Raw genomic sequence first — 25,967 nt, 5'->3', positions numbered from 1 at the left:
AAGGGGGAGTTAGTATGACCTGGAGAGGACAGGAGCTTCAAAAGGACCAAATATATCTGGGCAGAGGGGTCTTTTTTGAGACTGTTTCTCCAACCAAGGACCATGTATGTATATCACCTAGAACCCCAGCTCGGATATAGCCAATGGTAGCTCAATATCCAAGTGGCTACCCTAGTAAGGGGAACAGGGACTATTTCTCACATAAACTCAATGGCTGGCTTCCCCCCATCCCCGAAGGAAGAGCATCTTTGTTAGGCCACAGAGGAAGAAGACATTGCAGCCAGTCCTGAAGATACCTGATACACTAGGGTCAGATGGAAGGGGAGGAGGACCCTCCCTTCATTGGACTTGGAAAGAGGCAAGGAGGAGATGAGGGAAGGAGGGTAGGATTGGGAGGGAATGAGGAAGGGGGCTATGCCTGGGATACAAAGTAGATAACCTGTTATTAATATAAAAAATAAAAAGTATAAAAAATAAATGTTATAATACAAAAAAAGAAATGATATTGTTTTTCTGACTCGAAAGAACTGATTTTTCTAAATCACATGAAATATTTTATGCATGTAGAAAACTAGAATAACGTACATAATGTCCTGAATTACTTCAGTGTCAAATAAAGGATATGCTTTATACTTAAAAAAAATAAAATAAAATTTAGTGAAAGTTAAATTTTATGATTCCGAAAGCAAGATGCATAAAATGTAAGCAGAGGAGAATGCATATTTAAATACATTCCTGTCTTTTCACATACATCATTTATAAAAGCAACTACTGTATTACGTTGAGTTCTTATTTATTTTATTAATTTATAATAAAGTGTATTAATTCCATTGTAAACATACAGAATGTTTAATAAGACTATGAAAAAATTTACACTCAAATTCATTTTTTAGAGCTCATTAAAATTGGAGAACAGATATTTATACAAAGAAAGACATTTTTAATTAACTTCTTGTTTTTTTTTTAATACACAGTCTCTCTGTGTAGCCTTGATGGTCCTAGACTCCCTGTGTAGACAGGCTGGCCTCAAACTCAAAGAGATACATGCCTGATTCTTGCCTCCTTGAGTGCTGGAATTACAGGCATATGCTGTCATGCCCACCAAAGAAAAACATTGTAAAAATCTATATTATTCAATAATATTACATTATGTAATTGAGATACCCTAACAATAATTCAAATATATTTCTCATTTTCAACAAAATTAAAATTAAAGCAAGCAAAAATATTGCAAAAATAAGCAAAAAAACAATACAAAATTAATAGTAAATCTTTCTTAATACCTATATAAATAATTCTTGGACACTCGAGAAATTTTTCCTTGCAGATAATATTACTAATGCTAAATAGGAAATACCAGTAAGAGTTAACATTTTAGTTTCACTATTGATTAAATTAAACATTTTGGTCCTTAGAAAATTTATATTTGATGAAAAATTTAACCTTGAATGTAGTTTCAGTAAACTTTGGTGTTCAGTATGAATTCATTTTTTTCCTCCAACTATTTTTCATAATTGGAAATAAATAAAATGAAATGTTTTTAGAAAACATCTCCAACAATTAGAGAAAAAGTTGGGTATTTTAAGGGTGAAAAATTCAGTTTTAGATATATTTAAAATTAAAAAGGAAATAAACCCAGGATCTGCCTGAATGAAGAAATCCCACTTGGAATGATACGCTTATTTCCCAGTCTTTCCTCACACTCTCTCCCTTCCTGCTTCCCCTCCTGCTCCATCTCTGCTTCTCTGTCCATCACTTCAAAGATTCTATTTCACCATTTGCTACTGTGACCCTTCTGTTCAGCCTCACCTCAGAGCAGCAACAAAGGAGCCAATCAACCTTTGGCAGAAACCTGTGAAACTCCGAACATAATTACAGCAGAGATGAAATTACTAATAGTTTCTATCTGTTGCCAGAGGAAACCTCTAAGATGATAACTGGATAAGGCACCAGTTTAGGTCCTTCTAACCTTAGCAGAATAGCATTAGGAAACATTTTATCGAATATTTATTTATTGTTTGTTTGTTTGTTGCCAGCCTTGTTTCGTTCTACCTTTGGTGTCTGAGTATCCGGCAATCCTCCAGGCAGTGTTAGGCATGGGCTTCCTTCTGTGGTGTGGGCCTCAAGTTAGACCGGACATTATTTGGCCACTTCCACAGTTCTACACCATCATTGACATAGCACATCATGTAGACTGCACACTGAATCGACAAGCAGAGTTCATATGACGAACAGACACAGAAATAGCAAGAGAGGGTGCCTAAGAACCTCCGCCTCTATGTGATAACCTCTGCCTATCTGTGTATTTTGTGAACTGCTAACAGTGGGAGTATGTCTCTGGTATTTTTGCCTGCTCTTGAAACTCTTCTTCACCTGTTGGCTTGGCATGTCCAGCCTTGAAACGAGTGTTTTTGCCATGTGTTATTGAAGCTTGTTTTGTCTTCTCTGGGTGTTGGGTCTTGGAGGCCTGCTCCTTTCCGAAGGAAAAGCGAGGAGGAGTGCATCTAGAGAGAAGAGAGGCAGGAGGAGCTGGGAATAGTGACAGGGAGGGAAACTGTGGTCAGCATGTATTGTGTGAGAGAATAACCTCTTTCAATTAAAAAAGAAAGAAACCTAGCAGTAAATAAAGGCACAACATTACACAAAACTAGGTAAGATGGTGAAATGCCCTGCTTACCCAACTTGGAATGGCTTTTAGGGAGAAAAAGTGAGAAGGCTCTCTGAGGAGTTGGGGGAGAGGAAACCATAATCAGAACATACTGTATTTAAAAAAAAAAAATACATGTTTTTCTTTCTTCTTTTATTTTTGTTGTAGTTTGTTTTTTAGGAAAGGAAGTTGTTTATTTTTAGCCTGCAGGTAACAATCCATCTCTGAGGGAAGTCAGAGCAGAAACTCAAAGCAGAAACCTTGGACAAGAACTGAGTCAGAGACCAGGGAAAACACTGATTACTGGCATGCTTCTTCTAGCTTGCTCACCTATTTTTCTTAGATAGCCCAGGCCCACCTGCTCAGACTTAGGGTAACCCACAGTGAGCTGGGCATTCCCACATCCATCAGCAACCAAGTTAATTTCTCACATTCATGCCCAGAGGCTAGGTTGACAGATGTGATTTCTGAATTGACATTTCCTCTTCCAAAGTATGTCTAGGTTTCTGTCAAGTCAAACATCACACAAAATTTTAGCTTTATTGGCTAAGAAAAAGAGAGAAAACCACATATGGGGTTAGGAAGATGGCTCACTTGGTAAAGTGCTTGCCATGCAAATGAGAGTGTGGTACTGTAACAAAGAAAAAAAATCTATCTTCAATAAAATAAAGATTATAAAAAAAATTGTTACCCTGCTTTTTTTCTATTTTTAAATAACTTTAAAGCTTATATAACTTTAAACTATGTGTGTTAATTTAAATATGAAAAAAGAATCAATAAAATGATAAAGAGCTTTTAAAATAATTAAGAAATAAATAAAAATAATAAAGACAAAGTGAAAGAAGCTTCACTTAAAATGAACCAAAACTGAGTGTATTATTTTAAGAAAGTAATACCTATGTCTGTCCAGAAAATCAATTCATGATGCATCAGGCACCTCACAGCTCACATGCAGATGCTAAGAAAGATGAACTCAGTTGAGTGATAGAAATCACAAATTGGTTTCCCTGAAGCCTTCAGGGATTTATGGGAACAATGAGTCCTTATGATAGGACACATAGAATAAGAGTTTTGATTCATCACCATTTGAAAATTGTAAGCGGGAGTTGATGCATTCTGTGAATTGTATAGGATGCAGTTTAGATTGTGATGAGGGATTACATGTGTTCCACTTTCTCTCCTCAAGCAACTGAGAGCGATTATGCTTACTCTGGGGGAAGTGATTAAGAAAAGCATGAGTCACAGATACTGAAAATTGAACAGAGCTGAAATGATAAACCAGAACAGATGTGAAAAAGATGCAACTGACAGGTGACAGGAAACATTAAGAAATAGGGGACGAAAATAGCCTTTCCAGAGTCTTTTCTTATAGGCAACTTTTGATAAATACAAGTTCCCAAATCAATGACAGTGTGAAAAGAGTTGCATTGAATGAAACCATTTTATAATACATTAACAAATGGTAAGGAGTATGAACTTCAAATCATCATTGTATATTATTATATAATAAATTAGCTAAATTCATATATGCATTTACAAGTTAAATAATAACTGAAGATCATGAATTTAGGAAGGAAAGGGATAACATGGGAAGTGTTATTAGGAAAAAGGGCAGAAAGCATATACATATATATATATATAATGCTATGTATAAAGTTTATAAAAAATAAAGTAGAGGCTTATTGTAATATTGTAATAAATTTTGAGTGTTTATATAAATAAAAATATTACTAAACTACCAAATTAAATGCAAACAGTTAATATTTATTAAAAGTGAAAATTTAACATTTTGCCATTACTGAAAAGAGTGAGGAATATGTATTGTCTCAGGTACAATAATGCATGTCTGGAACCTGTATTATTCCTCCAGCTACAAGAATCTGTTAAAAACTTGATCAAGTAGAACTTTTTATTGAAGATGAAATAAGGATGGATGATCACCTGATTTAAGATAAATGAGTTATCTAATTTAGTTAACAGCATAAATCTAATATAATTATGAGGTTCTCAGTGAAAGGAAGACGGGTGAAGTGACAGAACCAGGAAGGTGGTATTGAAACCTGCTTATCCATTCTAAGTTTATTTATATGAAAACCCTTGAAAGAAACAGTAGCCAATGTATTCTCTAAGCTTCCTGAAAGAATACAGTTTTACCTGCAAGCAGTATGATTTTTCATACACTGAGACATATTTTTTAACTCTGGCCTCCAGAAGAAGAAAATAACAAATCTGTTTTCCCTAAAGCTACTGTGTTGTGATATTTTTCAAGAGAAAGATGGATATTTGCCAGATATAAGCAGTACAATATTAAGCAAAAAAAAAAAAAAAAAAAAAAATTCTGTTTTTCTACAAGAGTGTAAAGTTTGAAAATTAGAAAAACATTTCAGAGGCCCTTTGTGGGTAGGCTCCTGTGTTTTTCCTTGTTTTCACCCTCTTCTGATGTCTATCTCATTTGCCTTTCTGAATGAGGATTTAGCGTCTTGCCCAGTGTCCACCTTCTTGCTTAGCTTCTTTAGGTGTACAGATCTTAGTATGATTATCCTATGTTTTATGTCTAATATCCACTTATAAGTGAGTATATACCATATGTGTCTTTCTGTTTCTGGGATACCTCACTCAGGATGATCTTTTCTAGATCTGATCCATTACTGTGTAGTATCCCATTGTGTAAATGTATCACAATTTCTGTATCCATTCCTCAGTCCAGGGACATCAGGATTGTTTCTAGCTTCTGGATTACAAATAAAGCTGCTATGAACATGGTTGTGCAAATGTTCTTGTTGTATTCATGAGCATATTTTGGATATATGCCTAGGAGTGATATAGCTGGATCTTGCGGAAGCACTATGAAAAAAGAAACATTTAGAGAGAAAGAAAATAACTAATAATGCATAGTCTGTGAAGGATTAAATATCACAGATCACATGAGCAGTAATGAGTGTGTAGCTAGGATTAAGCTATTCTCAGAAATCCATCTAAGGACTTGCCAAGACATAAAAGTGACCTTACAATATGAAAAGGGTAGAAGAACTTGATGCTCAAGAAATAGAATTATGGTATTTAATTAGGAAATAAGTTACTGACTTAAAGAATTTTGAATGTTGGGTTTGGGGAAGATAACATAATGTACAGGCATCCAGGTCATGAGAAAGATTTTAGACTTAATAAGAAGTGTAAGGAAAACCACCAGATTTTTTTTTTTAAATACGAATTACATTCTCATATGTGTCATATTTAGTGATAATTTATTCAGTGTTTTCAGTTCTTTATTGTATTTCTGATGATAAATTAACTGTAGATGTTAATGAGATACAATGGATCTTTAATACAGATATGTATGCTGTATGATCAAATCCTATTAATATATCTAAATCTCTTAAAATTTGTTTTGATTGGGGTATCAGAATCTGTAGGGGACCCAGGGCCTAATGGTTTGGCTCTGTTGTTCTCCATTTGGAGCTCCTGTCCCCTCCAGTTCTTTTTATTGTCCCCTTCTTTCATAAGATTCCATGCATTATGCCCAAAGTTTGGCTATGAGTCTCAGCCTCTGCTTTGATACTTCAATCAGTAGAGCCTTTCAGTGGCCTTCTGTGGTAGGCTCCTGTCCTGTTTCTGTCTTCTCCTGCTTCCAATTGCCCTTCTGAATCAGGGTTGAGCATCTTCCCTAGGTTCTTCCTTGTTGTTTAGCTTCTTTAGGAGTATAGATTTTAGTATGTTTATCCTAAATTATAAGTCTAATAACTACTTATGAGTGAGTATATACCATGACCCACCAAGGACTGTGCAAGGAGAGGACCTAAAACTCCTGCTCAGATGTAACCCATAGACTCAGTCTCCAATGTGGGTTCCTTAGTAAGCCAAACAGGGACTGTCTCTGTCATGAACACAGTGGCTGGCTCTTTGACCACTCCATGAGGGAGGAGCAGCCTTGCCAGGCCACAGAGGAAGACAATGCATCCAGTCCTGAAGAGACCTTATAGGCTAGGGTCAAACAGAAGTGGTAGAGGATCTCCCCTGTAAGTGGACTAGGAGAGGGGCATAGGGCAAGATGAGGAAGGGGGAGTGGATTTGGGAGGAGATGAGGGATTGGGCCCCAGCCAGAAAACAAAGTGAATAAATTTTAATAACTAATATAAAAAATTACAAAAAAGAAAAATATTCTTTGAGGTGAATATATGGTATCAGTCTCTGTGCTTGGTTTTTATTACTAACCTACTATTTTTACATGTTTTGAAATAAAATTACACTAAAATATGTGACCTGTAGTCACCAAGGCGTACTGTGGGTCACCAGGGTTTAGGCCTCTCTGAAACCTTGTGCCCTTTGACAACCAACTTTCATTTTCACACCTTCTGGCCTGCTATCTGTCATGTTTGGTCTTACTTTCATGCATTCAAATCATTCAGAAAACAGAAATGAGAACATATGGTCATTTTTTTTCTGTTTCACTTACTGAAATGCCCTATTGTTTAATCCAGGTTGTGGTAAATGATAGAATTTCATGGGTTTTGTTTTAAGGCTAATTAACATTTTATTGCATATACAAACCACAGTTTGAATATCTGTTCATCTACTGTTAGGCATTTTGAGTGTTTAAACATCTTTGCTATCATGAATGATACAATCATGTATGTAGGCATCCAGATAGCTCTTTAAATGTTAACATAATTTTACTGGAGAACACACACAAAAAAGTAGTGGGATTATTGTATTGTATGATAATAATATCTCTTATCTCGTATTTTTCTGTTTGTGAATGAATATTATTTGTGTGTGTTTAAGTGCAGGAGCACAAAATTACAGGGTATATTTGAAAGTTAAAGAAAACTTTTGGGAGTAGATTCCCCACTGCACTGTGAGATTTGGGGACTGAATTAAGGTCATCAGAGTTTCTTGACAAAGTCTTTTTTTTTTTCAATGAGGCATCACAGTGACCTCACAATTCTATTTTGATTATTTAATGAAACTTTGTGTTTCCTGTCTGAACTGTTTGTTAACTCACAATGCTATCATTTTTTATCACTGTACAATATTTAAAAACATCAATGGAAGATTGAGGACTATAAAAACAAACTAATGTTTATGAATTAGAATTAAAATCACTAAAATGCAAAATTCATTCTAAATAATCTGCTATTCATTGAAATCTCCATATAAATTCCAATCCAGTTTCTCAAAATTTTAGGAAAATTCTATAATTCACATAGAATAATAATATTCTTAACATAATCATGCTAACCTTGGCCAAACAATGAAGCTAGAAGCATCATGCTGTTATGTTACAAAATATGGTAAAGCTACGGTATTCACAAATTATAGCAACATTAACAGCAAAAGATTCACCAGCTAACTGATGAAGACAAAAATGCTGATTTGGAAGATAATCAGATACTCAAAATAAATGCAATAAAAATGGATTGCTTCAACTCATGTAGCTTCCACACAGCAAATAAAACAAGGCAAGCCACACATAGGAGAAATCACTTGCAAACTACATATAAATATTAGGGCTCATTTCAAAATGCACAAGAACCCTATATTGTAAAATAACAGTAAACTAAACAATAGAATTTTAAAGGTTAAATGGATCTGACTAGATATTAATCAGAAGCAAGCATTCAAATAGCCAGCAGATACATGAAAACTTTTTAAATTACATTTTTATTTTTTTACATTAATTACATTTTATTCTCTTTATATCCCAGCTGTAGACCCCTATTTCATTCCCTCCCAATCCCACCCTCCCTCCCTCATCTCCTCCCATTCCCCTCTAACGTTCTTTTTTTAAGCCAATATATACATTCCATTACTTTATTTCAATTAAAGTATTTTTTTCTTTTTTTTTTCCCAGCTGTATCCCTCATTCCCTCCCCAATCCCACCCTCCCTCCCTCATCTCCTCCCTGCCCCTTTCCAAGTCCACTAATAGGGGAGGACCGCCACCCCTTTCATATGACTCCCTTTTGTCAGGTATTTTCAGGACTGGCTGCAAAGTCCTCCTCTGTGGCCTAACAGTACTGCTCCTCCCTTGGGAGGTGGGGAGGACAAAGAGCCAGTCATTAAGTTCCTGTTAGAAATAGTCCTTTTTCCCCTTACTATGGGAAACCAATTGATTACTGAGCTATCACGGGTCACATCCAAGCAGAGGTTCTAGGTTTTATCCTCTCATGGACTTTGGTTGAGTGTCCATCTCAGAAAAGACCCTGTGCCCAGATACGTTTGGTCCTTGTGGAGCTCCTATCCTTTCCACATCAAACTCCCCTTCTTTCATATGATTCCCTGCACTCTGCTGAAGGTTTGGTTGTGTATCTATTTTGGAGCACTGCTAGGTAGAGTCTTTCAGATGTCTTCTGCGGTAGACTCCTGTCATACGTTCAATGCATATCCCATTTGTCTTTCTAAATGAGGATAGATCATCATACCCCGAATATAGAATGGCAGAGAAACACTTAAAGAAATGCTCAACGTCATTAGCCATTAGGGAAATGCAAATCAAACGACCCTAAGATTTCACCTTACACCCATCAGAATGGCCAAGATGAAAAACACAAATGACAACACATGTTGGAGAGGTTGTGGAGAAAGGGGAACCCTCCTCCATTGCTGGTGGGAATGTAAACTGGTACAACCACTTTGGAAGTCAATCTGGCGCTTTCTCAGACAATTAGGAATAGCGCTTCCTCAAGACCCAGCTATACCACTGCTAGGCATATACCCAAAATTTGCTCAAGTACACAATAAGGACATTTGCTCAACCATGTTTGTAGCAGCTTTATTTGTAATAGCCAGAACCTGGAAACAACCCAGATGTCCATCAACGGAGAAATGGATACAGAAATTGTGGTATTTTTACACAATGGAATACTACTCAGCGATTAAAAAGGAGGAAATCATGAAATTTGCAGGCAAATGGTGGGATCTAGAAAAGATCATTCTGAGTGAAGTATCCCAGAAGGAGAAAGACAAACATGGAATATACTCACTTATATAGACCTAAAAGATAGGATAAACATAATGAAATCTATACACCTAAAGAAGATAATCAAGAAAGCAGGCACGGGGTATGATGACCTATCCCCTCTAACTTTCAAACAGAACTAATCTTAAAGAAATGCAAGTCAAAATCACAGTGAAGTATTACTTCACACATTTTAGGTTGGCTGTTATCACTAAGCAAAATGATTACGTAGACACTGGTAAATTTGTAGATATAGTCATATTTCTTTTTTTAAATTAATTTTTATTTTTTATCTTAATTACAGGTTATTTATTTTGTATCCCAGCCATAGTCGCCTCCTTCACTCCCTCCCAACCCCACCTTCCCTCCCTCATCTCCTCCCTGCAATGTTCCAAGTCCACTGATAGGGGAGGTCCTTTTCCCCTTCTATTAGACCCTAGCTTGTCAGGTATCTTCAGGACTGGCTGCAAAGTCCCCTTCTGTGGCCTAGCAGGGCAGCTCCTCCCAAAGGGGTGGGTGGGGAGGTCGAAGAGCCAGCCATTGAGTTCCTGTCAGAAATAGTCCTTGTTCCCCTTCCTAGGGATTATGGGGATTATGTAGACAATGGTGAATTTGTAGATATATCCATATTTCTTTTTTTTTTCTATGAGGGTATTATTTTTTATTACACACACACACATACACACATACATACAAAGAACACATTGTTTCTCTAGCCTTATTTTTTCTGCTGATAATATACAAAGATGTAAACATGCATCTACCCACACATAAATAATATTGTTAATTGAAATAAACAGAGCACTATATAATGATGCCCGTTCAGCATATGGGGACAGGAAATGGGTTAACTGATGTACTATGTAAAAAAAAATACTCAAAAACACTTTGTGAAGACTACATACTCTTAATTAAAATCACTGAGGAAAATGAGATGTGGTAGCATGGGCTACAGAATGAAAAATGTTATAATTGACTCCTATGTTTAATTAAATTATCTGTATAGATGCTAAGCAAATTATTAGGATGGTAGGGAACAGATTATGAAGAGAACTGTATTGTTCCATTTCTGTAAGTGAATATTCAAAGGATGAATGAAAATCTACATTACTGTCACATTTTCAATGCATCAGCATAATGTTAAATAAATACATGTATAGACATCTGGAACAGATGCAATACAGACAGAAATACATGATTGGTTATTTATAATGGAAAGAAATACCTAATAGATAGACTATTTTATTTATGTTTTAAAATTACCAATGTTTTAGCTATGTTGTTGTTAAGAATTGTTAATATGAACAATTTCTTTCATAATGTATTTGTCATATCATAGTTAATGAATTCTTGTAATGTTACTGTCTAAAATGGAACAGATTTGTTACAAAATAAATCAAAACCCTAAGTTATAAAACCAAAGTATATATAACAAATTAATATAACCAGACTTAGAAGGCCCATCTCAGTTTCTTGCTAATAAGTCCAAACAAATACACTTGGAGAACCGTCAGCTACCCTGAGAAAAATTAGCTGCTTTCATGTGCTAGAGAAATGAAACCAACAACTGTGGTCCTAGAAAGTGGATCTTTCAGTAACTTACACAAAGCAGGTAATAATTATTCTAATTTTTGACTTACAGAATAATCTATTTTAAGAGGGTTTGATTTACAGTTGAAAAAAATGTTCTCAACACAACAAAATAAAGACTTCAAAATTCCATTACTATGTCTAATCTGAAATTTATACTCCAATTTAAAATTGTATATACATTTTACAGTCTTGTGTCAGCTTTCAGTGAAAACACATCTTTCTATTATTCTTTTCATCGATTTTAGTTATTAACCAATTATAAAACCATGTAAGATCTTTAACAAGCTTGACAGTTTATTGTTTTGTTTTTTTTTCCTTGCTCACTATTCGTGTTTATAAACCTTTTAATGAGGTGTTAACTTCATTCAGAAAGAAAATACCACATGTGTTAGAGTAACACTTAAAAAAATCTCATAAGAGCTACCCTGTAAAGACCCTAAGGCTAAGAAAAAGGAAAAACATTGCTGATCATGTTTGCAAATCCTCTCATTTCCTTGATCATTTCTATAGTATATCTACTACTAGGTTAGCTATGTGCTGAATGCATGCAGACTTTTTTTTTTTTTTGAACCATTTAATCACAGATTTTTAGCTGTAGTGTGCCTGCATTTTTTCAGTGAGAATTATATTGTAAATTTATTTTATCTTATAATTGGCAATAGTATTTTTAAATTTAATTTTATTTATTACGATTTATTCATTTTGCAGCCCAGCTGTAGCTCCCTCCCACATTCCTTCCCAATCCAGCCTTCCCTTCCTCTTCTCCTCTTAGGTACCTCTCCCTGGAAGACAGTGCAGCCAGTCTTGACAAGACCTGATAGGCTAGCAGGGTAGCAGTACTTTTTATGTATTTTTATTATTATCAAGTTTTCTTCTTGTGATTATGATACATTTACCTATTTAAATTTTGACAACTACAAAAAATGCTATGCATAAAGAAATTTGGTCTCAAAGATAACTACTATTTTTCCAATACTATGACAACTCAAGGGAGAAAATTTGTTCTATTATTATTTTGATAATTAATATAAGAAGTAATGATAGTTGCAGAAGAATTGTTCATAAAATCTGAGTTTCTTCTTCCATCTTTAGGAATTTTAGATGTTATGATTTCTGAGTCAGAACTGCTATTCTTTGCCAAGGAATGAATTATTACTTAAATCAATGGAAGACAAGGGATGAGAAAGAAATCTGCTTATACTGTCCCTCCTATCTTAATGCATCATCTATCATATTAGTCACTTAATGTATCATCTCTATTAGTCTATCCAGATTAGTCACTAATATTATATATGATATAATATTAGCATTATAACACAATGTAATACTCCAGTATTATATTATTTTACTATCAAATCTACTGTTTGGAGTAGCTAAAAGTAAAGGTTAACAATATGATGGGAAAATAGCAATTGATTCTTTTTTTGTTTATTTTATTGTATGGGCATTGGTGTTTTAACTACGTCTGTGGGTTGGTATCATATCCCCTGGTACTAGAGTTGCAGACAGTTGTGAGTTGCCATGTGGGTGCTGGGAATTGAACCCAGATCATATAGAAGAGCAGTCAGTGCTCTTATCCATTGAGCCATCTCCCAGTCCCAACAATTTTTTTCTTTTTTTTCACCTTCTTTCTTTCTCTCTCCCTCTCTTTCATTCTTTTTTCTTTCTCTCTTTCCCTCCCTCCTTCTTTCCCTCCCTCCTTCTTTCCCTCCCTCCCTCCCTCTCCCTTCCTTCCTTCCTTCCTTCCTTCCTTCCTTCCTTCCTTCCTTCCTTCCTTCCTTCCTTCCTTCCTTTCTTTCTTTCTTTCTTTCTTTCTTTCTTTCTTTCTTGTTTTTTTAAAATGTGTTTAATATGTTGACTTTACATCCCAATCATAAACCTCTCCTCATCTCCTCCTAGTCCCATCCTCCCTTCTTCATTCCCTAATCCTGCCTCTCCTAACCTCCAGAAAAGTGGAACTCCCCCATACAACCAAATATAGCACATCAAGTCACATCAGGACTGAGTGTATCCTCTTCCTTGGTTGCATGGCAAGGCACACCAACCAAAGGTGAGTGATCAGAAAGCAGGCAAGAGAGTCCTTATCAGAGACAGTTCCTGCTCCCCTTACTGGGTTCTCACATGATACATATATGTCAGCTTCCCATCTGATATATATGTATAGGGGGCCTATGTGCAGGCCATTCATAATACTTGGTGCTTCATTGTCTTCAAGTCCCCTTGGGCCCAGGTTAGTTGGATCTGTTGGTCTTCCTGTGGAGTTTCTTTCCTCTCCAGGTCCTTCTATCCTTCCCTCTACGCTTCCACAGGTCTCCCTGCTTTCTTCCCAATATTTGGCTGTAAGTATCAGCATGTGTTTCGACCCATTGCTGGGTAGAGTCTCTCAGAGGTCAACTATTCTAGGCTTGCTTCCTCAAGCATAGCAAAGTATTCTTAATAGTGTCAGGGCTTGGCTTTCTTCCTTGGTGTGGGTCTCAGATTGGGTCAGGTATTAATCTCGGCTCTATTTTTATCCCTGCATCTCTAGTATGCAGGGTAAATTGGGAGTCAAAGTTTTTGTGGGTGGGTTGGAGTTCCCTTCTCTCCACTAGTAGTCTCTGGTTAGAGGGTGGCTGCTTCAGTCTCCTTAACTTCTGCTACGAGGGCGCTCAGCCAGAATCACCACCATAGCCTCCCAGAGCCTACCCTGTGGTAGGTCTCCAACTTGTCTCAGAGATCCCTCCACCTAAGGGTTCTTTTCTCTCTGCAAGCCCTGTCTTGCCACTCTCACCCTTTCCAAACATCTGATCCTCACATTCATTTTCCTCATCACTGCCTCTCCCATCCTGTTCCCTCTCTTCAGTCACTTCTTCTGTCTATTCTATTTCCCCTTCTGAGTGATATTCAAACTTCCTCCCATAGACCATCCTTGTAATGCAGTTTCTTTGGGTCTGTGAATTATACTAAGGTCATCCTGAAATGTATGGCTTAAATCCACTTATAAGTAAGTACATACCATGTGTGTCTCTCTGGGTTCGGTCACCTCACTGAAGATGAACTTTTCTAGTAACATCCATTTGCCTGAAAACTTCATGGGACTCTTGATGGCATGTTTTCCTCATATGTTGTCATTAGCAGTCACATATGGATTTGAATATAAATTACTTATGATTTACATTTTTATTTAGCTCTCTCATTGTTATGCCATGTTTTCTACTTTTTGTTTTGTTTTGTTTCTTCATTATTTCTCTGTGGTTACTCTGAATTATAGGTAGGATTGTACTTTAATGATAGTAGCCATAGAGAATACAGTTTGTTATCAAGACAGTCATGAGTATCCCAGGAAGGATGGAGCAGTCTTAAAGGAGGAAAAACAAAACCAATCAAAAACAAAATCATGATGCTCCATATTTTATTGAAGACATGAGCAGTGTTCAAATTTTGAGAATTTTATTCTTTTTAAAATTAAATCAGCTGCCAGAATGCAAGTTAAAAGCACAGATGTTTAATCTAGGACAAATTCCAGGTTCTATTAAAGTAACTATGCACCCTACAAGTACTTTATATAGGAATTTTAAAATGGTCAGCAATAATGTAAAACTGTTCTTGATTTAAATATGCATCAAAATATTAAGAAGTAAAAACATTGTACTTTTAAACATTACAATGTAATGCAAAAAAGCTATAAATGAGATACTGTAGTTTGAAGTAAAAATTAGAATTCATTGAATATAATGTTCTTTCATTATTTAATAAATATTTAATTATTTTATTGTTTTACTATACTTACATGTTTTATTCTATATATCATTTAGTTGACAATTCCTGTAACAATTAAAATCACATTGTTGCTTTAGATTACTTTAGATAATTACTATGAATGATTTGAATTTATTAAAAATTATTAAAAGTGACATGTACTCTGATCATAATCTCCACTACCCGTCCTCTGAACTCCATCGTATTTCTCTGCAGTCTTCATGTTCTGTATTTGTCTTATTTATCTCTATATCCACTTCAACCAATGAGTCTATTTAGTGTAGCCACTAACTGCCATGGTGTGGAGTCACTTGCCGGCAGAAGGCAGTCTGCCATGGGCCACAGCCACTAAAAATAAAAATGACTGTAGCTAGCTCCCTTTGAAACCAACTTTTCTAAAAGCTCCTCAACTAAGGAGCTCAACCCATGCTAATTTTTTATTTCACTATTCTTATTATAGTTTTTATTATTTAAAAACTTTAAGAATTTTATGTATTTTATTTATAGGAATACTTTATGTGTACGAATGGCTGGACACCAGAAGAGGGTATTGGATCATGAACTGCCATATGAGTGTCCAAAATTGAACTTGGAACCTTTGAAAGAACAGCCAAAGGCTCTTAACTTCTGAGTCATCTCTCCAGACTATTAGAAATGGCATTTAAATTTAAATATATTTTGATTATATTCTTCTCCTCTAAGTTTTTCAGATCCTTTCTGATCCCTTCCCCTCATCTACCAACCCAACTTTAAGTTATTTCTTATTTTTTTATTATAAACAATTATTACAATTTATTCAATTTGTATCTCAGCTGTGACCCCTTCCCTCGTCACCTCTAAAACCCACCCTCTCTCCATCTTCTCCCACTATGACCCTCTCCTAGTCCACTAATAGGGGAGGTCCTCCTCTCCTTCTCTCTGACTTTAGCCTATCAGGTCTCATCAGGACTGGCTGCATTGTCTCTCTGTGGACTGGCAAGACTGCACCCCCAAGGGGGGAGGTGATCAGAGATCCTGCCACAGAGTTCATGCCAGAGAAAGTACCTGCTCCCCTTACTAAGGATCTCACTTGGAAACTGAGTCTATGGTCTACATCCGAGCAGGGGTTTGAGGTCTTCTCCATGCATTGTCTTTGTTTGGGGTATCATTCTCTTGAGCCCTCCAACCCCACCCCAGGCTCAGGATTTATGGCTCTGTTGTTCTCCTTTTGAGCTCCACTCCTCTCCAGGTCTTTCTATTTCCCCCTTCTTCCCTAAGATTCCGTTCACAGTTCCCAAAGTTTGCTTTAAGTTTCAGTCTAAGGAGATGGGGGTAAGGAAAAAAAATACAACAAATCCCTCCAATCTAAGAAAACAAAAAACAAAAAATGAAAAAAACAAGCAACAACAAAAATCCACCCAAATGTAAACAAATGAAATCACAGGCATGCAGACACACACACACGCACACACACACACACACACACACACACACACACGTACAGAGAGAGAAAGAGAGAGAGAGAACACATAGAAAAGCACATACAATCACAGAATGTGGAGTTCCTTGTATATTAGTCAACTACTCCTAAATATGAGGTACCTTGTGGAGTGTTTGGTTTATGCAATGTCACCAGTGTCACACTCCAGAGAACATAATTTTCCCTCTCCCAACTGGTATAAATGACAGTGCAGATTTTATACAGAAGACCTGGTACAGAACTCTCCAGGGCCTCTGCATGCTGAGTCAGAGACTGTGAATTCATGAGAGCTTTGTTCATGTTAATTTTTTTGAAAATTTTATTATTAATTATTATTTTTATATTAATCACAGGTATTTACTTTGTATCAGAGATGTAGCCCCCTCCCTCATTCCATCCCAATACCACCCTCCCTCCTTCATTACCTCCCTGCCCCTTTCCATGTCCACTTCTATCTGACTTTAGTTTATCAGGTATCTTCAGGACTGGCTGCCATGTCCTCCTCTGTAGTCAAGAAAGACTGTTCCTCCCTCGGGGGGGTGGGGGGTAAAGGAGCCAGTCATTGAGCTCATGTCAGAAACATTTCATGGTAATTTAAAGGGCCTTATTTTCTTGGTGTACTTGCTCCATCTCCTCTGGCTCTTACATTCTTTCCTTCTCATATGCCATGGGTTTCCCTCAGCTCCGAGGTGAGGGATTTGATGAAGACCCCCACTTAGGAATGAATGTTCCAAGGCATCTCACTCTCTGCATAATGTCTGGCTGTGGGTCTCAATATCAGTATAGCAGAATATCACTAGGAGTCATTTTATCACCATGTTGTTTTGTCTGCTTTTCTATGTCTCTTTGTTTCTCTGTCTCAGTTTCCCTCATTCCTCCCTCTCTCTCACTCTCTCCTACTCTCCTTCTTCTTCTCTCTCTCTTTTGTTCTTTTTATAGACCAGTATTATTTGGTTTTACCCTAGGTCTCTGGGCTATCTAGTTTGTAGTTCTTGGTCACCAAAAAGTATCAGATACAGGTTCCATCTGTATCTGTATTCCAAGCATCTTTATCGACTTCCGTATTGTGGAGTAAGCCTTAAGTCAAATCAGTTATCATTTGGGTAGTCCCACAATCTTTTGCTATCATTACCCAATCATATCTTGCAGTCAGTACACAGTTGAGGCTAAAGGTTTTATGGCTGGGTTAGTTTTTATAATTGTCTTTGGGCAGCATACTGAATTCCTTCATTTACCGAAGACTCTAGAAAGTAGAGGTGAGGTGTTTGTATAGGTATAAACTTGACAGACCCTTGTTCAATACCTTGTTTAAGTGTTGTCTTCAGCAATGGGGCCTTGCAGTCAGTTTGCTCAGAGCTACCTACAGATTTTGCAACATCCTGAGTTTGGGGGGTTCCTATGCGGCCTCTTTGGCTAATAATTCAATTAGTTTTTATATTGCTACCCAGTCCTTGTAATGGAAGCCTCTTTTGGTTACAAGACACAGCCAGTTTAGACTCTGTCTCCTCCATTATTTAGCAATTTTATTTATATTGTCTTCATGTCTTCATTAGTACACACACGTACACAAACACACACACACACACATATTCTACTGTATTAGATTTTCATACTGTTCCTCAAATGTCTTAATTTTAGCTGTTGCCTCACCCTCATATTCCCTCCCACAACTTTCTCTTCTCTCACACTCTGACTTTATCCTCCTGTTCATATCTCCCATACATTATCATCTGGTCTTTTTTTCCTTTCCTATTTATTTATTTTCTTTTTTTTATATTAGTTGCAGTTTATTAACTTTGTATACCTTTTTATTTATTATTTATTCCAATTTATTCACTTTGTATCCCAATTGTGACCTCCCTCCCTGTCTCCTCCCAGTCCCACCCTGATTCCTTCTTCTCCTCCTATGCTCATTCACATAAGCACGAAGCTGGAATTTGTCCATCTTGTAGCCAAAAGTGAAGTTGCTCTGCAGCACTTGGGACTTTGAGGTCTCAAAATATGGCAGCCAGCAAGCCTTTATAGTCAAGCACTAGAGCACCCTGGACAAGGGTGATATCAAAGGTTGATATGCTCCTTTTTGTACCTTATCTTATTTTTATCATGTTTTCCCAGTCTTAGGAAAGATGGATGAATCAACGAGTCAGCTTCAGTCCAGGGCAGGCTGGTCTTCCACAGAGATCTCGGTGCCCAGGCTGTTCCGTGTGTACTACTTCACTGTAAAAGTCAGCCCTTACTCTGTCTATTTGTCCTTGGTTTCCAGGCTGCATTCATTTTGGTGGTCTCTGTGTTGGTGGAGCCTGAGCTGGTAAATGCCAATCCCTTCTCTCTGCCCTCGTTTTCATATCAAGTTTTATTAAGCGAAAGCTGTAGCCCTTGGTGAACTTGGCCAAGATCGACATACGTGGGAGGCACAACCATGTTCTCAAAGGAGGAATGGACACATAAATTGTGGTACATTTACACAATGGAATACTACTCTGCTATTAAACCAAGAAAATCATGAAATTTGCAGGCAAATGGTGGGATCTAGAAAAGATCATTCTGAGTGAGGTATCCCAGAAGCAGAAAGACATACATGGTATATACTCATTGATAAGTGTATTTTAGCCATGTAATATAGGATAAACATACTAAAATCTACATTCTTAAAGAAGCTAAACAACGAGGAAGACTCTAGGGAAGATGCTCAATACTCATTCAGAAGGACAAACGCTATACACAACAGAAGCAGAAGAAGACAGGGAACAGAACAGGAGCCTACCACAGACTGCTTCTGAAAGACTGTACTGATCTTTGTTTGTACTGTACCAAACCTGGTGCTAAAAATCATAGGCAAACTCTGGGCAGAGTGAAGCGAATCTTTGGTAAAAAAAAAAAGGGGGGTGGGCAAAGAAAGACCTCGAGGGACAGCAGCTCCAAAAGGAGACCAACAGAGCCATAAAAACTGAACCCTGGGATCCCTGAAGAAAATGATACTTCAACCAAGGAAAATGCGTGGAGAGGATCTAAAACCCTGGCTCAGATGTAGCCCATAGACTCAGTATCCAATTAGGGTCTGTTGTAAGGGGAGCATGGGCTTTATCTGTCATGAACTCAGCGGCAGGCTCTCTGATCACTTCCACCTAGGGCATACAGCCTTGCTAGGCCTCTGAATCCTGATGAGGTCTGATAAGCTAGGGTCAAATAGAAAGGGAGGAAGACTACACCTATCAGCGGACTAGGGAAGAGGCATAGGGGGAGAAGAGGGAGGAAGGGTGGAAATGGGAGGGGACTAGGGAGTGGAATACAGATGGGATACAAATTGACTATATTATAATAAATGATAATAATTAAAAAAGATTGACTCTTGTATTTTCAGTTTAACAGTTTAGAGAGGAGTATGTTTGTTTGTATATATGTATATATTCATATTCTCTGAATATGAACTATTATTTCTTCCTCATCAAGGGTTTGAAATGAGGTAAAACAGTTACATGAGACATCAAGACAGGTGCCCTTCCCTAAGGAAGCTAGTTCATTGCTTCTCCTCTCCAAATTAAGCAATTATGTCCTTAAACAGTGCTACAACATAGAAGAGGAAGGTAATTTTCTCCTTTGTGTAAGAGAATACACTGCTGAGATCTTGTAAGAAGTTACATGGTTATCTAAACAAACAGAATGTAGCAGTATATGCTGAAATGAATGACAATTTGACCCTGATAATGCATGATGGTGATAGCAAAAGGACCAGAAAGGAATCTAGGGAAATTCAGTGGAAGCAAAATTTAAAGAAGATCATTTTTATCCAAAGGACTACATGTCTTCTTTATTTGGGTTATCACAACTCTTACCAACACTCTTGGTTTAAAGTTAAAATTATGGACTATAGCACACACAGATAGACAGACAGACAGACAGACAGATAGATAAGATAGATGATAGATAAGATAGATAGAGGATAGATAGATAGATAGATAGATAGATAGATAGATAGATAGATAGATAGATAGATAGATAGATAGATAGATAGATACTATCCTCTTCCAGGAGAAAATGTTTAATACATGTGAAATAGCTACATACTGGTTTTTATTTACATTAATTTCTGTTTTTCTTTGTCATAATGGATGCATAATACTAGACTTTCTGAATGTCGGTTTTCAGGGCTTAAGCAAGTAATTTAAGGTTACAATGTTTAAAAATTGACTTCAGTTTCACACTCATACACAGAGTGGCAGCGGTGGATGTCCCCATTCTGAATTTGATCTTGCATATTCAATTTCATTCTACAAACAACAAAGTTTAAATAGGTCTTACAATTAGAAAATTAGGATTCTTTTCCCCGTAAACATAAATTACTATAACCTTGAAGTTACACTAGCACTTGAAGGCAGAAAAGAAACGTTCAATGACTTACAGTGCATTCTTAAATATTAGCAGAAATGGTGTTCATACACAGGTAACCTTTTAAAACTAAACACTTAAAAAAAAAAAGAAAACTAAACACTTGGAAAATCCATTTTACAGGGGCTTTCCTTCCAATGGAGAGGCAAATAAATTCATTAAGATTTTAATTGTGTGGTATTTCAAGGGAGAGTCATTGCCTAGGTTGGACTGAATTAGTGTGTGCTGATTGTAACAAATGCTTAACTATTTGTTTACTTTTACAAACACTTGAGCTTTTCAGATACTTTGAACTGGTAATTATTTAATGCTCCATGAATTTGAATTGATTATATATGTATACAAAATACATATGCATAATTTTATGATTTATATATATATATAGTTTATAAAAATACACAGAAAATACATATATATGGCATAAAATTATTTTAAATATAATCATTATATATGTTTGTATATATATTTTGTATATATATTTGTATATATAATGATTATATATAATCAATATATTTACATATATATTGATTATATAATAATGTATTTATATATAAATGATTTTACATATTGCATAATATAAAATACATACATAATACATATATATAGCATAAAAGGAAATAATAAAATAAGAAGAATTTATGCATATGTAGAATGTATGCCTTCTGTTTTATTCTTAAAAAGAAAAACTGACGAGCATAATTAAGTTCTTATCCTTTTTTACTAACCAAAAATGTGGTCAGCAATTATTTCAGTCACTATATATTTAAGACCATTAAAATTTCAGCATTTGATGACATGACTTTATTAACAGCCATTTTATTTACAATTTGTCCTCTAAGAAATTCAAATTTCTATTTTGCATCACTGTGCAGGACTACGTATTTTATTAAATGCGGATTAAATATACGCATCTACTAATGAAGGTTTTCCAAAACAGACAAAGAAATAGAAACACGCAGATGTCTATATGCTGCTTCATTTTATTTTCTATGTTTCATAAATACATAAAAAGGTATTTTGCCAAAGGCCCTTTTCCAGCCTTAAAGAATATTGGCATGTGGCTCTGCTGAGGACTGCTCATTGCTCATTGAGCTGCTGGCATAGGACAATTGCCTTCCAGGGTGGAATCATAATTGAATGAAGACATTCCATTAACTTAGATGAAAACCCCAATCTAATTAAAAAGACACACTTCTTTCAGTTTTATATACTATTTTAGAAAGTAATAACATTTTTATAGACAAGTATCACAGATAATTACTTAAAATAATGCTAAATTCTTATTTTCCTGAAGGTCGCTTCTTTTCATAAACATCACTGCATTGACATTACTGATTTATTAAATGCAATGTATCAGGTCATAAAATGAAGTATTACAGAATCATAGTCATTTTGAAACAGTAATTTGATATCTTGACAGTAATGTTTTTCTTCATATTACCTTGAGTTTCTTTTAAACATCTTCTTCATTTAAAACTATTTAATTTGAAAGAGGTCCATAAGATATCAAGAAATCCATGGTAAAAAGATTCTAAAACTCAGAACTTGAGAAGTTCAAAACTCATCCGAAAAGCTTCGTTGTTTAATAGATGGGAATTAACACATACACTCACAAACAGATGATGTGCTGTATATATTAAGAAAAATTTTTTTTGAAGAATTCACACACTCAAGTTCAAGAAACTATGTGCCAGAAAAGGCTGGAAAATTTTAAAGGCCAGAGTGATGAATGATTCCAAGGAAACACTAGGTCCAGACACAACCAATCTGGTACACACAGGGACCCAAAGATACTGTGGCAGCTTGAAGGAGACCTGCACATGTTCAAGCTGGATGGAGTCACAGAACTGAGAGGGGGAAGAGGACAAGAGGGTTCTATACCTAAGCAATATTCTATTTGCAATTTATACATTTTTTAAAATTAAATTGTTATTTTTACATTAATTATATTTTATTTGCTTTGCATCCCAGCTGTAGCCCCGTCCTTCATTGCCTCCCAATCCCACCATCCCTCTCTCATCTCTTCCCATGTCCCTCTCCAAGTCCACTGATAGGGAAGGTTCTCCTCCCCTTCCATCCTACCATAGCCTATCAGGTTTCACCAGGACTGGCTGCAATGTCCTCCTCTGTGGCCTAGCAAAGCTGCTCCTCCCTCAGGGTGGGTGGTCAAAGAGCTAGCCACAGAGTTCATGTCAGAGACAGGCCCTGTTCCCTTTACTAGGTTACCCACTTGGGTATCAGCATGACTGTGGCTTTATAGAATGAGTTTGGTAATGTTCCTTCTGTTTCTATTTTTTGGAACAATTTGAAGAGAATTGGAATTAGCACTTTTTTGAAGGCCTGGTATAATTCTGCTCTAAAACTATCTGGCTCAGGGCTTTTTTTGGAAGGAAGACTGTTGAAGACTGTTTTGATTTCCTTAGGGGATATAGGGCTATTCAGTCTTTCTACGTGATCTTGACATAATTTTAGATGAATTCTATGAAGAAAATTGTCCATTTCTTTTAGATTTTCAAATTTTTTGGCATATAAGCTTTTGTAGTACGACCTAATAATTGTTCCGATTTCCTCAGTGTCTGTAGTTATGCCCCCCTTTTCATTTCTGATTTTGCTGATTTGGATAGTTTCTCTCTGCCTTTTGGTTAGTTTGGTTAAAGGTTTGTCTATCTTGTTGATTTTTTCAAAGAACCAGCTCTTAGTTTCATTGATTCTTTGAATTGTTTATTTGTTTATAATTGATTGATTTCAGCCCTACTTTTGATTATTTTCAGCTGTCTGTTCCTTTTGTGTGTATCTGCTTCTATTTTTTTTCCTAGGGCTTTCAGCTGGGCAATTAAGTTGCTTGTATGAGATATTACAAATTTCTTCTTGAAGGCACTTAGTGCTATGAATTTTCCTCTGAGCACTGCTTTCATTGTGTCTCATAAATTTGGGTATGTTGTATCTTCATTTTCATTGAATTCTAGGAAGTCTTTAATTTCTTTCTTTATTTCTTCCTTAACCCAGCTGTCATTGAGTAGCAAGTTTTTCAGTTTCCATGTGCATGTAGGCTTTATGTTATTTCTATTGTTGTTGAGGTCCAGCTTTATTCCATGGAGGTTAGATAGAATACAGGGGATTATTTAAATCTTGTATCTGTTGAGGCTTGCTTTGTGAACAACTATATGGTTTATTTTGGAGAAGGTTCCATGAGATGATGAAAAGTGGGTATACTCTTTTGAGTTTGGGTGAAAAGTTCTGTAGACATCTATTAGGTCCATTTGAATTAGGGCCTCTGTAAGTACCTTTATTTTCCTATTTGGCTTCTGTCTCAATGATCTGTCCTTTGGTAGAGCAGGGTGTTAAAGTCTCCCACTATTAAGGTGTTGGGATCGATGTGTGATTTAAGTTTTAATAATGTTTCCTTTATAAATGTAGGCGCTCTTGTATTTGGGGCACAGATATTCAGAATTGTGATGTCTTCTTGGTGGATTTTTTTTATGAGAATCTAGTGCCCCTTCTAATCTTTTTTATTAATTTTTAGTTGAAAGTTTATTTTATTAGATATTAGGATAGCTTGTTTTCTGTGTCCATTTGCTTGAAAGACATTTTTCCAGCCCTTTACTCTGAGGTAGTGTTTATCTTTGTTGCAAAGGTGCATTTCTTAGATGCAGCAGAATATTGGGTCCTGTTTCTGCAACCATTCTAAAATCTGTACACCTAAAGAAGGTAAGCAAGAAGGAAGACTCCGGGTAAGATGACAAATCCTCATTTAGAAAGGCAAATGGGACAGAAACCTGAAGAGGGAGAAAACAGGGAGCAGAACAGGAGCCTACCACAGCGGACCTCTGAAAGACTACCCAGCAAGGTATCAAAGAAGATGCTGGATATCATACCTAAACTTTGTGCAGAATGCAAGGAATCTTATTAAAGAGGGGTATAAGAGAAAGACCTTGAGGGGACAGGAGCTCTACAAGGAGAGCAACAAAACTAAAAAATCTGGGCCCAGTGTTCTTTTCTGAGAATGATACTCCAATCAAGGTCCATACATGGAGGTAACCTAGAACACCTGCACATATGGCAGTTCTGTCTCCAAGTGGGTTCCCAAGTAGGGGGAGTAGGGACTGTCTCTGACATGAGCTCAGTGTATGGCGCTTTGATTTTCTAGCCTTTATCAGGGAGCAACTTCACCAAGCCAGAGAGGAAGCCAATGCAGCCATTCCTGGTGAGACCTGATAGACTAGTATCAGAGGAAAGGGGAGGAGGCCCTCCCTTATCAATGGACTGGATAGGGGCATGGGAGGAGATAAGAGAGGAGTGTTGGGAATGAGAGGGGACAAGGGGTGTCTACAGATGTGATAAGAAATGAATAAACTTTAATTAATAAAATAAATAAAAAAAACAATTTAATTTTAATTTACTTATTTATGTATCCATATATTTGTGTGTGTATGGTATTTTATCTTGGTTCACTGTAGGAGAAATCACTACTCGAGCATCCCCAGTTTAATTTTTTTTCTTTTTTACCTAACATTGGCCATATAATCCTTTTAAATTTATTTATTTATTTATTTATTTATTTATTTATTTCACTTTATTCACTTTGTATCCCCCCGTAAACTCCTTCCTCCCCCTTCTCCACACATGCCCCTCCCCAAGTCCACTGATAGGGGAGGTCTTCTCCTTCCTTCTGATCCTACTCTATCAGGTCTCATCATCAGTGGCCTGATAAGGCTGTTCCCCCCTCAGGGGGAGGTGATCAAAGAGCAGGCCAATCAATTCATGTTAGAGGTAGTCCCTATTCCCATTATTACGGAACCCACTTGGACACTGAACTGTCATGGGCTACATCTGTGCATGGGTTCTAGGTTATCCCCATGCCTGGTACTTGGTTAGAGTATCAGTCTCAGAAAAAGACCCTTTTGCCCAGACTTTTTGGTTCTGTTGCTCTTTTTGTGGAGCTCCTGTCCTCTCCAGGACTTACCATTTCCCACTTCTTTCATAAGATTCCCTGCACTCTGCCTATAGGTTAGCCATAATTCTCAGCATCTATTTTGATACCCTGTAGGGTAGAGCCTTTCAGAGGCCCTCTGTGGCAGGCTCTTGTCCTGTTCCCTGTTTTCTTCTTCTTCTGATGTCCATCCTCTTTGCCTTTCTGAATGGGGATTGAGCATTTTAGGCCCTATCATTTTCTTTAACTCTTCCTCC

At 36.6% G+C, this 25,967-nt stretch overlaps 1 pseudogene; it reads right to left on the bottom strand.

Moving 5' to 3' along the window:
* Positions 1-2,090: 2,090 nt before the first annotated feature.
* On the bottom strand, positions 2,091-18,830 carry LOC110543691 (voltage-dependent anion-selective channel protein 1-like; annotated as a pseudogene).
* Between the last annotated feature and the right edge of the window lie 7,137 nt (positions 18,831-25,967).

This window comes from Meriones unguiculatus, chromosome 9 (genome assembly GCF_030254825.1).
Source record: "Meriones unguiculatus strain TT.TT164.6M chromosome 9, Bangor_MerUng_6.1, whole genome shotgun sequence".
In the NCBI taxonomy this organism is placed as follows: Eukaryota; Metazoa; Chordata; class Mammalia; order Rodentia; family Muridae; genus Meriones; species Meriones unguiculatus.
The sequence above is the reverse complement of the archived record's forward strand: the minus strand, read 5'-3'. Positions and strand labels throughout refer to the sequence as shown.